This window comes from Stegodyphus dumicola, chromosome 4 (assembly GCF_044657685.1).
Source record: "Stegodyphus dumicola isolate Sdum_Otavi_A_Nest chromosome 4, ASM4465768v1".
NCBI lineage: Eukaryota > Metazoa > Arthropoda > Arachnida > Araneae > Eresidae > Stegodyphus > Stegodyphus dumicola.
In genome coordinates this window covers 26,447,537-26,461,678 of record NC_140771.1, presented here as the reverse complement: position 1 = coordinate 26,461,678, position 14,142 = coordinate 26,447,537, and positions in this window count along the sequence as shown.

The following is a 14,142-nucleotide window of genomic DNA, read 5'->3' as shown; positions in this document are numbered from 1 at the left end:
CAGATAACATTTTCATAAAATATCCTTTAGTTTTTAAATTGAATGTTCAGAAATATGCGAAATGCTCGTGAATTCAATTAAAAAATAGCATTAGGAAATATTTAAACAAATTTACTTATGGATATATAGATACATAATTAAAACCGATAAGTTATAAATTTTAATTATTCGAGCGAAACGAAGCGCATTTAATAACTGCATTTAATATGAATTATATATAATTACATGTAAAGAATAACATAATTAAGCAATAATTCAAATAAAAATTAGCCATCAACAGTAATTTATAATAAGCGTATTTTGAACGGGTTTATGAAGCATAATCTAATTTGATAGTAAAAATAATAATGGCGAATTATTTATTCATTTTGGAACAATATTCGTGGCTTATACTGGTTTGATGAAGTTCTGTTCAAATTCATTTCAAATATTCCAAATCTTTTTATGTACATTGATTTCAATGCGATTTTCATTAGAAAAAAAATTCAATGAGTTTGATTTTCTTACATAATTGTAATTACATTGTTCAACGCAAAATAACTACAAGCAGAAAGGCAAAGGTGTGTTAAAATTTCTGTATTTTGCTATATAAATTATTAAAATAACCAACCTACAGCCTAACAACTGAATGTCCGAAATATAACCCGCAACTTTTCTAAAAGTAACAAATTTCAGTTAAAAAAAACCGCATTAAATAAATAAAACGAAATACTATTAAGAAAAGAAGCACGAAAATTTATTTTTTTATATTTACTTACTTTGTTTTTAGTTCAAAGGGGCAATTTGCCCTGAAGGACTTTTAATTTCGCTTTGGCATTTTTCATTGAAAACTACAAACGGCGAATCACTTTTCAAATTGTTGCCACTAAATATTATCGCTCTGTATTATACTTAAAGAAATTAAATATTGAAGAATCTGCATGAATGTACGCATGTTTCTCGCATTGTGATAAAACAACGGTACCTAGAGCTATGAAAATTTAAGTAACGTAATCTTCCATACAATATGGGCATGTGGAAGCCCTAATTTGAATTTGAAATTTGTTTTATTATCGATTTCATATTTTATAACACTTTAACGAATTTGTGATTAAAAAACTATACGATTGCAAAGCGACTAATGTCAACACCGTATGAAAAAAATCATATTTTTATCTCCAGCGCGAGAGACTCTAAGATACGGTCATTTTAAAATAATTTTGAGATATTGCTGTTGAACTGAACTTTATGGTTTGAGTACGTAGAACATGATATTTAATGAGGTAACACACAAAACGTTAAAAACGCTCCTTTGGACGTAGTTTAAAATCTGAAGCCTTTCATATTTTTATTTATTAGTCCAAAGGGACGTATTAGTATTTAAAACAATAGTCCGTGAGAGACTATTGTTTTAAATACTAATACTGTTTTCGTTTTTGCGATTTTGCGTTGAATCACTAGAAACGGCGAATCACTTTTCAGACTGTTGCCACCAAATGTTATTAGTCCCGCATTACATTTGAAGTAATTAAATAATGAAAATCTGCGTAAATGTATGTATATTTCTCGCATTGTGATAAAAAAAAAGGTTTGAAAAAAGGCCATCCAAGTTTGGATGACGTAATCCTCCTACGAATATGGGCATGTGGAAGACCAAATTTGAAATTTGGAATTTGTTTTATTATCTATTTCATATTTCGTGAAACGTTAACGAATTTTTGAGTAACAATCTCAAAGATTTCAAACCAAGCAATAGCAACACTCTACGGGGGTGGAAACCTTTTTATCTCTAGCGCGCGGAATTGTGTACCGGAAATTCTAAATATATGCTCATTTTAAAATTATCGACATTGCTATTGAACGGAATTTTATGGTGTAAGTGCAAAGAACATTGTATTTAATAAATAAATGTAGCACACAAAACGTTAAAGAAATGTCCTTATTTTTTTTATTTTTTTATTTTTATTGTTTTTTGAATATATGTTGTTGGCGAATGACGCAGTGTTCGTGTATAGTCTGAATATATAATAATTATTTGTGCTATTTTTTATTTGAAATGCATAGAATTCTCTAAAATAGTAGCATTCTTAGATTGAATATTGTCTAAGCAGGTGCAATGAAATTTTAACTTCATTACCATATCAAATACAGTTTCTTTTTAATTTAAAAACTTCGGTCTGAAGCAACTTTTTGAATCATAGTATGAGTTTTAATAAAATTTGTAGTAATCCGAATTTTTAAAAGTATTTAGAATTACTGAAATGAAAAAAGCTAACCTTTTTAGAATTTCTTTAAAGTATTACATCTTAGGCCAGCAAGACTTGATTAGTAAAATCTGGGAAAGGATCTATGATTGTTTAGTAAGAAGTAAAAAAAAAAAGTACTCTAGGTCTAAGCAGTAAAAAAAAGCTTGTCCCTCTATAGAAAATTGTCACGTATGTTAGAAAAGATTTTGCAAGACATTAATATTTTAGCTTAAACATGATTTTTTTTTAATTTAGTCTCTTGTTTTGGAGATGGTGTTCAAGCATTTTACCATAATTTTATTTTCACATGTGCAGAATTTTTATATTTTTTATTGATTGCTGTATTTTTAACTTCCATAGCATAAATTAAAGAAATACACATAGCAACTTCAGCCATAAACAGATGACTTAAGAGAAATTTGTTTTGACATATTATGTGAAGGACTAAATAAATATTAAATGCTTTTGCATTTATGTTACATGACCGTAATTAGAAAACAATAACTGTAGATGCGCAAAAAACCTGTACTTATAACATTCTGCATTTTTAAAGAAAGTACAAAATAGTTCAGAATAGCAGATGGTTTTCAGATCATTCAGTAAGGTCATCGTAAGTATATTCTCTTCACGTTTCGGAAGAACTGTAGTAGTTCAGATTTGTTGTAAAAGACTAATTACACCCCTGGGGATTGGCGAACTTAGGGAACGGAAAAACAAGCTTTGAAACATACTCATACAAAAGTCCTACCTTTTCTTCGACAGATAAATGACAGATGCGATATTTGAACACATGCTTTCAATCAGTTGTTTCCTTCTAACAAAGCGTCTTGCGCGGCTAGCAGGATCCTAGCAAAGTCTTGTAATTGTCTCTTGTTTTAAATATGCTGTGTTCGAACTCAGACTCAAAGACAGGCATTTAAAGATTTTATTAATGCTTTCTTTTACATTCGGCGACTCAATATTTATTAAAATAAACACATAAATAAACTTGCATAGCAGATCAAAATTATGTTGCTGTGGAAATGTTTCATCAACAGTTATTAGTATTTATAACAGCATAACTAAATAAGCCCATTTCGAAATATGGATGATATTGCATTCATTATTTTTAATCTGAAACAATATCATGTTGTTATCACTAGATAAAATGGCTTAAAATAAGCTGACACATTATAAGAAAATTTTTTAAAATGAAAATTGGATCCACTTTCTTTCACATAATGTATGACCAGTTCTTCCAAAATATTTTAAAGCTTACTTTACTACATAATAGAAATGTCTCCACGTTCGTTGTTTTTAGTTAGTCAGCAATTTTAATTGGGGCTGTTATATAAGAAGGCTATTTATCGTTGTTGTTGTGTTACAGTATTTATTTTATTGTACAATGCAAATTTTGATCAATTGGTTAGTTTTATAATGTATAGAGGAACTTCAAAAAGAAAAAAAGTAATTTCCACCGTTATAATATGTCCTTAAATGGTTCCCCCAATAAAAACATAGTAACTAAGTAGTATACTACATTATATTAATTAATTTACTAACCAAATAGCAAAAACATTTCAAATTCGAAATCCATCTTTTTACTAGGTACTTTTTGCAAAGTAACAAAAATTCTAATCCCTTTGCTGTTTAAATTAAAGATAAACAAAAATGCTGTTTTTTTTCCATGAAATGCTAATTTTATGTTATTTGATAAAAACTGGGAAGTGCAAAATCAAAATCCTGACAAAATACATATATTTATGAATGAACACAGCACACAAACATTTCTTCACCCTAAGCACGAACACAAATAATATTTTAAACAGCTTAAAATGAATCCAATTTCCAGGTATTTAATTTGTGATAGATAATGACAGCTGAAAACATTTTCCAATATTACAAGATAAAATGAGGTTATTTCTCACATAGTTTCACAAATAAACTCACAAAATAAAGAACGCTTTTTTAAATTTTTAATTTGCAGTATGTTAGATGCTTTATTGAAGAATTTGCAGTAATATCGTTCTGATTTTCATTTTATCTAAGATTGCCATTATTTTTTCTTGATGAGCAACTTGCTAATTATTAGTCCAATGTAGAGTCATCCTTCTGTTTTCTCATAAAATCGCCTTTGTAAATTTAGAGTTTAATTTAGCAAAACGTTTTCCACCTAAGTGGTAAAATGTCTTCGTAAAGGATTCCCTAAAGAAATCTGCCTTGTATTTATGTTGCATTTAGGGATATTTTCAAAAACACACGCTGCTGGTTCTTATTTTTAATAGGTAAACAAAAGAAATATATTTTTAAGAAAGAATATAACTTAACTGCAGCGCTATATCTTATTCCTAGATAGCGAAGCTTGATTACAAACTCAATTTTTAAAATACATTTAATTATCTTTATGCTTTAAAAAATGCCTTGTCTGGTAATTGTAAATGCATAAATCACTTGTTTTTTAAAACTAAGTGATCCACTCTAAGTTGAATAATTACAAATAGCATAATATGAACGATTAATGAAGCTAAAACCCCCAGTTTATTCTTATGTAGTTAATAAAAATTTCATTGTTTCAGCATCCTAGTATCTTTCTTCTTCCATACTAAAGCTCACATAGAAAATAATCATATTTCTTTCAATTACCATCCCCCAGTCGAAACTGATGAATAAGAGTTTTCACGCATAACAAAGGTGTTTACTGGGTATTCAGATAGAAAAAAAAGTTCTCGAAAAATCTGAGTTGTTAATATATTTTTGGATAACATCCTGAGTGGAATTCATTAATAATAGTAAAGCCATGAAACATGTAAACTCAAAACGTCCTTGGAAGGATCAAAATCATGATCGATTCAGTTATTTAAATAACGCAAAGCTGCGAGGGCTACCTGCCTATGAGGAAGGATGCCTTCGTGGAGGACATTCTGAGAGAAACTAGCATATTATACAGGGGGAAAACCACAAGAACCAAACATGCAGCCGGTCAGTTCGCTTGTGATCGAACCCAAAACAGGTCGAACTGCCAGTATTCAGAGGTGTATCTTAACCACTGATGAGGCTTGGATCACAATCATGAATCTTCAAACTTATTCATCTAGACGTGCTGTCAATTTACCTTACAAGGGCACCCCCAAAAAAAATGATCATTCCTTATATTCTCCTCCCTTAAGCACCGGGATTCGAACCACAGATCTTCCAATTTTACTAGCTGGATCTGCTACTACTTGCTCTACCACAGGACGCAAGGTAAACCAGTAAGTCTTTATAAATGTACTAGCACGACAGCATTAATTATATGAATTGTTCGGCATTTTAACTTCAAAAATTAGATAGAATAGTATTTGAAAATGAATATTATGTTCAATTATTTTTAAGTTTGTTTGTAAACTGATCGTTGCCATTCCAATTCAAAAAAATTTCGAATCATATCTAGATGCTAGATATATCATTAGAACATTTACTTGATTTGGCCACCCACTTAACTTACACGTTGACCATTTAAATAGAGCACTACCAATTGGCACATTCGCATCTCTTTCTCGGAAACAAATATACCTCTGTAGTAGATTAATGTATAGGTAGCAGACATTCTATCACTGTCGGCCGAGCGGTAAAGTCGCTGAATAGTCGCAGAATACCGAGATCTGACTTAAGTTCGATTCTAGGAGAACGGGCTGGCTGCATGGGCGTTTTCATAGTTTTCCGCATATATAACATATATACGAGCAGTTTTTTTAAAAAGTCCTGGGGCCCACCAGCGGCCGAGCGGTAAAGTCGATGAACAACACTGGTAGTTCGATCCGAGGTTCGAATCCCGCGAACGGGCTGGCTGCATGGCTGTTTTCGTGGTTTTCACCATGTGTAACGTGTATACGAGCCAGTTTCCCTTAGAAAGTCCTCCACGAAGCCATCCTTCCCCTTAGGCAGATAGCCCTCGAGGCTTTGCCGTAATTAAATAACCTAACCTTTAAAAAGTCCTCCACGAAGAGACCCTCCTCTTAGGCAGACAGCTCTAGCATGCTTTGATGTAGTCAAATAAACCAAAACATTCTGTTGGCGAAAAAGCAAGATTGCATTTATCGTGAATAATTTCTAATGCAAAAGTTATACTTGTTACTAAGGAAAGAATTTATTTTTGTGTAAAATTCAGATTGCCTGAATTTTAATAATTCTCAGAAACGAAACACAAATAACAAGAAACTAAAAAAATATTTATAATTAATTAGGATATATAAACGATGTAATCATTAAGCATATTTTTAGTAAGAAAGAATATTTTGTAATAAATAAATGAAAAATATATTTAATATTAAAGAATCCTCTATATATCTCTACAAAGTATAAAAATTACAAATATTTTTCAAGGTGCATGTGTATATGTACCTGATAAAAAGATTTACATTGTTTATTATTCTAGCGATATTTTTAACCAGATGCATATTTTCCGTGAGGCATTTTCCGGAGATTTTTTTCACCGATATACATTTTCAGGATATTTTCTTGGCATTCGTTTTACTCAGGTGGTTAGATTAAAGTGTTATTTTGTATGCTGTGAAACCTAACTAGAATTTTTTTTCATTCCATAGTTGCTTCACATAAATTTTCGATTTCATGTAATATTCAGTTTCATAATGGCACTATCATTTTGAGATTTACTATACTTTTCAGTTTTTTTTTTTATTAAATGTCGTCTACAACTACTTTCAATAAAATACTGATATATAATAGAGAAATATAACATACGCGCGCACACATGCATACAAACATACATCCCCATATGTATACACAGTGTTTTGTTCTGTGTGTTTACATATATATATATAGTTTACATACAAAACCGTTTTAATAATTCCTACGAAAAATGTGATAAATTTGCACGAAATAAACTGCTTGCGCTTTCTATAGTTTAACATAGATGAAGATTTTAAAGTCTGAATTTAAATAATGATATAGTGTTTATATGTACTGTAATTACTGATGAAAGGATGTTTCTGAATTTAAAGCCAGGGTAGCTTAAATTACTAACAGATGGCAAATACACAACTTGAAATCAGAGTCTTTGGAAGAAGCAATAAATTTAGAATTTACGGCAGCTCCATTTCTCGTCATAGTTAACAAAAGGAACAAACTGAGACAGATCAGAATTATAGATTGTCCTTGCACAAAGGTAATGGTCTCCCATACAAAGTAGAAAATGTACAAAGGTGGTAAGCTTTTAGTTCAGTACCCCCTGGAGGTATATTTACCTTGAAGTCAACTTGAAGATTCCGCTATTAGGTGTTTTCTTTGAAAAGGGTAATATCTTTTTTCAGCACATAACCAGAAATGAGAGTTTATATTTTCATTACTTAATCTTCAAAGCTGTATAATTTGGAGCATCTGCTCGGTAAACTGTTAACTTATTTTTCATCATTTATGAAAAGAATACACACCTGCGTAAATGTCTTGGAGAAATAATATCGTTAAGAATTTTGCTACAAAGAATTTTTTTTTTTTTTGGTTTCTATTAACATCTCGATAATGCACGTAGTATATAAATACTTGCATTGTAACTCTTATATAGTTAATTACAAGGAAATTGCATTGTAACTCAAACTATAAAATTCAGTTCAACAGCAATATCTCAAATTACATATCTTTAGAATTTCCGATACAGAGCCTCGCGCTGGAGATAATTTTTTTTCCCCGTACAGTGTTGCTATTGCTCGCTTTAAAATTTTAAGTCGTTTCGTTTTCTTTAATCAAAAATTCGTTGAAGGGTTACAAAATCTGAAATCTATAATAAAATAAATTCCAAATTCAAATTAGGGCTTCCACGTGCCCATATTCTATGGAAAATTATGTTATTCAAATTTGGGTGGCTCTAGGTACTGTTGTTTTATCACAATGCGAGAAACATACGTACATTTATTGAGATTCTTCATTATTTAATTTCTTTAAATATAAGACAGGGCAATAATACATGGTGGCAACGATTTCAAAAGTGATTCAGCCTCTTAGCAAAATGCCAAAACGAAATTAATAGTCCTTCAGAGCCAACCTGTACTTTTGGACTTAAAAAAAAAAAACGACCGAATGGATGTAAAATGCACAATTTAAGGGAAATTTCCTTGCGTGACAAGGTATTCCAGATTACCTCAGCTTAAAGGTAATAATTTTATCAGATTTTAAATAATGAGAAAAGGGAATTTAGACTCCCAGGTATATGATATACCGATGAGACAAATAATATGTACGTATGTCCGATCTGTAACAGAACTGCTATAGGCAAATATTAAGTTGCATTATACATAAAGTTTTGCTTAATTTAATAACATATATAGTGAGACATCAGATAAATAAACAGCTAATGAGCAATATATCGAACAACTAAGCAGTGAAGAAAATCACGTCATATCATATGCTCCTTTTTTAGAAGGTGGCTGAAAAACCGGCAAAAATATTTTGTAATTATGTTATTACATTAAAATTGCATAATTGAAACGGCGATAACCGAAGAATCGAATTATCGCAGTTAATTTTATATACAGTTTTCATTTAGCTGTATTAAAATTTTTAATACTTATAAATTTCATTACATTATAAGGTATTTCTCCCGCCTTCGTGGTGTGGTGGTCTGCATGCTCAGCGCGTAATTGAGAGGTCCGGGTTCGATTTAAGGCAAAGGCGTTGCATATTTTTCATCACTCCTGCTTTCCAAAAATTACCTAATTTCTCTACAGTGGCGCCCGAACTAAAAGGGTGTTGGATGATGATTCTCCTTCCCCTGGATTAGGCGACCTAAAAACCTAGTTGCCAAATCCCACCTTCTTGGTATGCCTTCGTGGTGTGGTACTCTGCACGCTCAGCGCATAATTGAAAGGTCCATGGTTCGCTTCCCGGCATTGCTTATTTTTCATTTTTTCTGCTTCCAAAATACCTAATGTCTCTAGAACGTAAAAAATAACAAAAATTGTGTTTATGATTTCTCATTCATGAATAAGTTTTTTGATAAAATTATTCAAGCTAATTTGTTTTAAGTGCATTCTGCACTCCGATTTATCCCAGTTTGGAAAGTGTGTCTAGAAGCAAAATATTGTTTGCATTTTATTCTCCTTCGAAAAAAGTTTCAACACTTCAAATGTATTTACTGCCTTTTTTTATGTCATACTTTCTCTGTGTATGTATATCGTACTTCCTCAGAACGATATATGTATATAGAGGACTGTCGTACTTCGTCGGTCCTACTTTTACATCGCACTTTATCGGAAGCTCATTTGATTTAACTGTAAGCGATGAAAAATACTAAGGTTATCTGCCTAAAGAGCGTAATGCTTTCGTGAAGGATTTTGTAAGGAAACCTACCTCACATTTGTACTCCCTATGGAGAAATCCACAAATGCGGCCAGGCATTTGCCATGATTCTGGCCCAGGTCGAAAACTCAAATTCTTTGGGCTTATCCAATCGGCCACCAGAAGGCCAAGTTTTATAGAAAATTACTTGAATCAAGTCATTGAGAATTTAGTAATTTGTTGTTACATAGTATCTGCTAAATAACTTAAAGATGACATAGATTTAAAATTCTAACATAGTACAGCGGTAATATCTCTGAACACTAGTACTTCGAGCCAGTGTCTAGTTCTGGCGAACAGGCTGATTCCATGGAGGTTTCTGGCGAACAGGCTGATTCCATGGTTTTCCTTATGTGTTAACGTCAGTGCCAACCAGTTTTCCTTAAGCAGTTCTCCACAAAAGCATGCCTTCATTAGGCAGATAATACTTACGAATACTTGTTTTGCCGCAATCAAATAAATAAAACTAAACTTAAAACACTTATGTGTTTTTGCCACCTTTTAAAGGACGTTTTACACACAACATCCTCCTGTAACAGCAATGAGATAATTTTACTTGATCGCATATTTCATATTGATATATTTTACCCGTTGCAATTTTCAAAAGGATAATTATAACACTATTTTGGCTGATTATAGAGTTAGAAATAGATTATAGAACAGATGGACATAGATGATAGAAATCGATCTTTACACAGAGCTTGTATAATTGTTACATTGTAGTTGAACTGACTGCTTATATTATATACAGGTAGATAACACAAATTTAAGCATACCAAATTTATGAGTAAAAATATTACTTTATAATGAATATTACACAAATATTTTTCAGAAAAACAATTTAAGGTGGAAATATTGTGCGATATGCATTCTAAAACAATATTTTCCTTCTTAAATTGTCTTTCTGAAAACAGTAACTGGTTTTATATGTAATATTTTATAAAAGGATTTAAAGAAAATTTAATCAGTTATTCTTTCAAATTTCAACTTTCCTTGAAAAGAAAATGTATTTAATGTGTTTCTTCTCAAGGTATGCTATTTAGATTATTTCTTGACTTCCTTGTAGAATATTTACAAACAAATAAAGCTGATACATTTGAGATCATTTGATATTCAAACCATATATTTATTTATTTTGAAACATCTTAAAAAATATGATGCGGACACCACATGACTTCCTTGTACGACAAATAAATGAAACGCAATTTTTGCTAAACTTCATTTAAACCTATTTCGTTTGAAAATGAGATATGATCTTCCATTTCAAAATGCCCTTTTGGCACTGCCGAAAGCAATAAAAAAGGGAGGTGCACAATTAGATGTTATACAGATGCCCCATACAGAGACTTTCAACATTCTACGGTTAACCGTTTTTGAGTTATGCGATATACATGCATACATACGTACAGACATACGTCGCGCTAAAACTAGTCATAAGTCCCAAACATAAAATTTCAACATTTTATGTTAAGTTATGCGTCATACGTACGTGTAAACGTCATGATGGAACTATTCAAAATGGAAATTTCCTTTGAAATATGAAAATCGAAATGTTTCGCGATTACAATACTTTATTTATTTCTCACAAGTCAAAACGGTGTCATAAATAACTAACTACTAATAAATTTATGATGCAATCTAAAGAATCATTTAAATCTAACACTTTAAACTGGAATAAATTTATAATATTTGAAAATTAAATATAAACATAATACTAAAATAAGTTGCGAATAATTTGTATTCGAAAAATTGGAACACGAGAGAAAAAAATTCTCACAAATTCCCTTTGTATATTAAAAAGTATTTCCTCAGGAAATAAGGATAAAAAAAATGCAAGCTTAATTTTTCACCATTATCGAAGCAATTCCTTAAAGAAACTGAAAATTTAAAGCATTTTACGTAGTTTCTCTTACTGATGTATATTGACTAACTTTCTGTATTCGGCACACATCTTGATTTAAGGTACGAGTAATATATAGCATATGTGTTAGTGTGCAAATTATAAAGTAGCCAAATAGGAGATAAAATACTATTTTAGCAACGAGTCTCGAGACGAAGATACCATAGGGAGAAAAACTAATTTCACTCGCTAAATTCAACGGAGGGGAGAATTAGCTTAATTATATCCACATGGTAAGGGAGGCCCGCTTTTGAAGCAGTTTGAGTAAAAATGCTTGCCGCTTTTGCGACAGTTCTGGTAAGAAAACACGATTATTTTTACGTCGTTTTCTGAAAAAACCCGTAACGCTCGGGGGGTTAAAATAATAATTCATAATCTCACTGAATCTGATGTTTACAATTATTTCCCCTGAGATTTCTTTAAAAAGAAAGAATTAAAATTGTGTTTAATGCAGAAAATTTAATGGAATTGGCATCTGCGCAAGAGGACGGAAACTATCAGGGAGGACTTTCTAAGGAAAACTAGATTTCCTTCACATTGAACGTAGAAAACTTTCACCGAACAAGCGTGTTCACCAGGATTTGAACTTATGTAGGATTACCAGTACTCAGCGGTTTTAGCGCTTGGCCACCGCAGGCCGATTAAAAATCTTGTTTAGAAACCTTTAATCTTGATTTAGTGTGACAGGTGCCGTAGTTTGAAGGTAAACATTACTTGAATACAGCAAAACACACGAGGACTATCTGCTTTTAAGGAAAGAGATGCCTTCGTAGATGACTTTTTAACGAGAAAAACTCTCATATTCATGTTAGATATAGGGAAAACCATGGAAAAATACCATTCAGCCATCGTATTCGTTCGTCAGGGTGTAAATCGAACTACCAGTATTTACCGGCCACTAATATGGCCGTAGTTGAATAGGGGAAATAACTGTTGGATTGTAAGGCATCTAAATTAAGAAATAAAAAAAAATCACTTCTGAGGTAATCTTAAACCCAAATGAAGTTTTTTATTATAATTATGAAAGAGTTCAACTCATTTGTTAATTTTCAGATCGTTAAAATTAGTGGGGCTTTAATGAATGATTATTTAGACCTGTTACAGGAAACAAATACAGCAAAAGTTTCCTTTAAAATATCAGGAATTATTGAAAAATCTTCTGTAATTTATAAACGAGAAAACGTATTTATCCAGATTTTACATGTGTGAAAAAATAATGAATTTTGATCTTCCCTAGTAGAGACATTTGTAATTATATTTCTAGTTCCAAATTCAAAGTGAGAAATCTAGGTGCCTGAAGCCAGAGAACACTATCGATTCTTCTTGGCTTCTATTTTCAGCGACGAAATAGATCAACTGCATGGAATTTTTATGATTTTTTTTAACATGTAAACTAAATGCGTGTAAGTGTTTCTTAGAAAGCTCGTCGGAAGTAGAATACCTTTATCTTGGTAGATAGATATCGTGTGCTTTAGTAAATTTAGCAAATCTAAACACAGGGCCGACAGTACTATGTTTGAGGCCTTTCTCTAACATAGTCGAATAGTGTATCGAACAGTCGAACAATGAAATCACCCTACATCGCCCTCTTTTACTTACTTTTATACTTTTATCTCAATATTATACATTGCATTCACAAAAATGTCTCTAAATTAATGTTATTTGGATTCGAAAACCATTTTATGCTTAAATACATCTTTCCAGATGTTTGTCTTTTACTCACTGAGAGTCAATGCTTCTTGAAGATGTCAATTCATGAATGAAAAATTATTTCTTGCTTTTCCGGTTTCCCCTAACCGTTCCCACAAAGGCCGAACCTTTGGGCAAAAACAGCCCTCCTATGATGTTAATTCCTCAGTAAAAGAGAAAGCACTGAACGGGGTAAAGTAGTAGAAATCTTGACTTTCCTCCTTTTCACTCAAAATTCAAGCATTTCCCAAAATCTACTATAAAAGATATACTCCCTAAGGTATAAAATTTTTGTGTAATGAAATTATAAAATGCAGTATATACATATGCATTATAATATATATATATGCTAAAATATGAATGCATATATATATATCATTGATTATATATATATATATATATATATATCATTGATGACATATATATATCAATTAAACCTTTAGACACACACACATACATAATCAGATATATTACATATATAAAATCACATAGTATCAGTAGGCGAAAGAAGAAAATAAATCCTACTGGTGAAAGATTGCTGAAGAAATTCAAAGCATAATGAAAGTTTCTTTTATCTTGGAATCAAAGAACTTTTTTATCGCTTTAGTTTTTGGGAGACTATTAGATTAAAATGTAATAAATAAATAAGTATATGGAAGAAAAATAAATCTTTAAAGGAAGAAAAAGGAAAAATAGAACCAAACAATCAAATCATTTTCAGCATTAAAACCAATTTTAAGTGCGACAGTATATTTTCCTGCCGATACGAAAATTTAAGAAAATAGACTGAAATCTGCATTGTTTCACCTATCAATATATGACAAATGGAATAACGATACAAGAAAAAGTAAATTTGAAAATTTGCGAAAGCAGAATAATTTCGAATGCTGCACAAACAGAAAGATACCACGCAGATACATTGGATTTTTTTCGAAGCAAGAAATGCGAAAATTCAGCAGTGCCCTCTTTGTGCTTCTAATAAGGAGGTCTTCCAAATTCTAGCTGAAAGGACTTCCATTT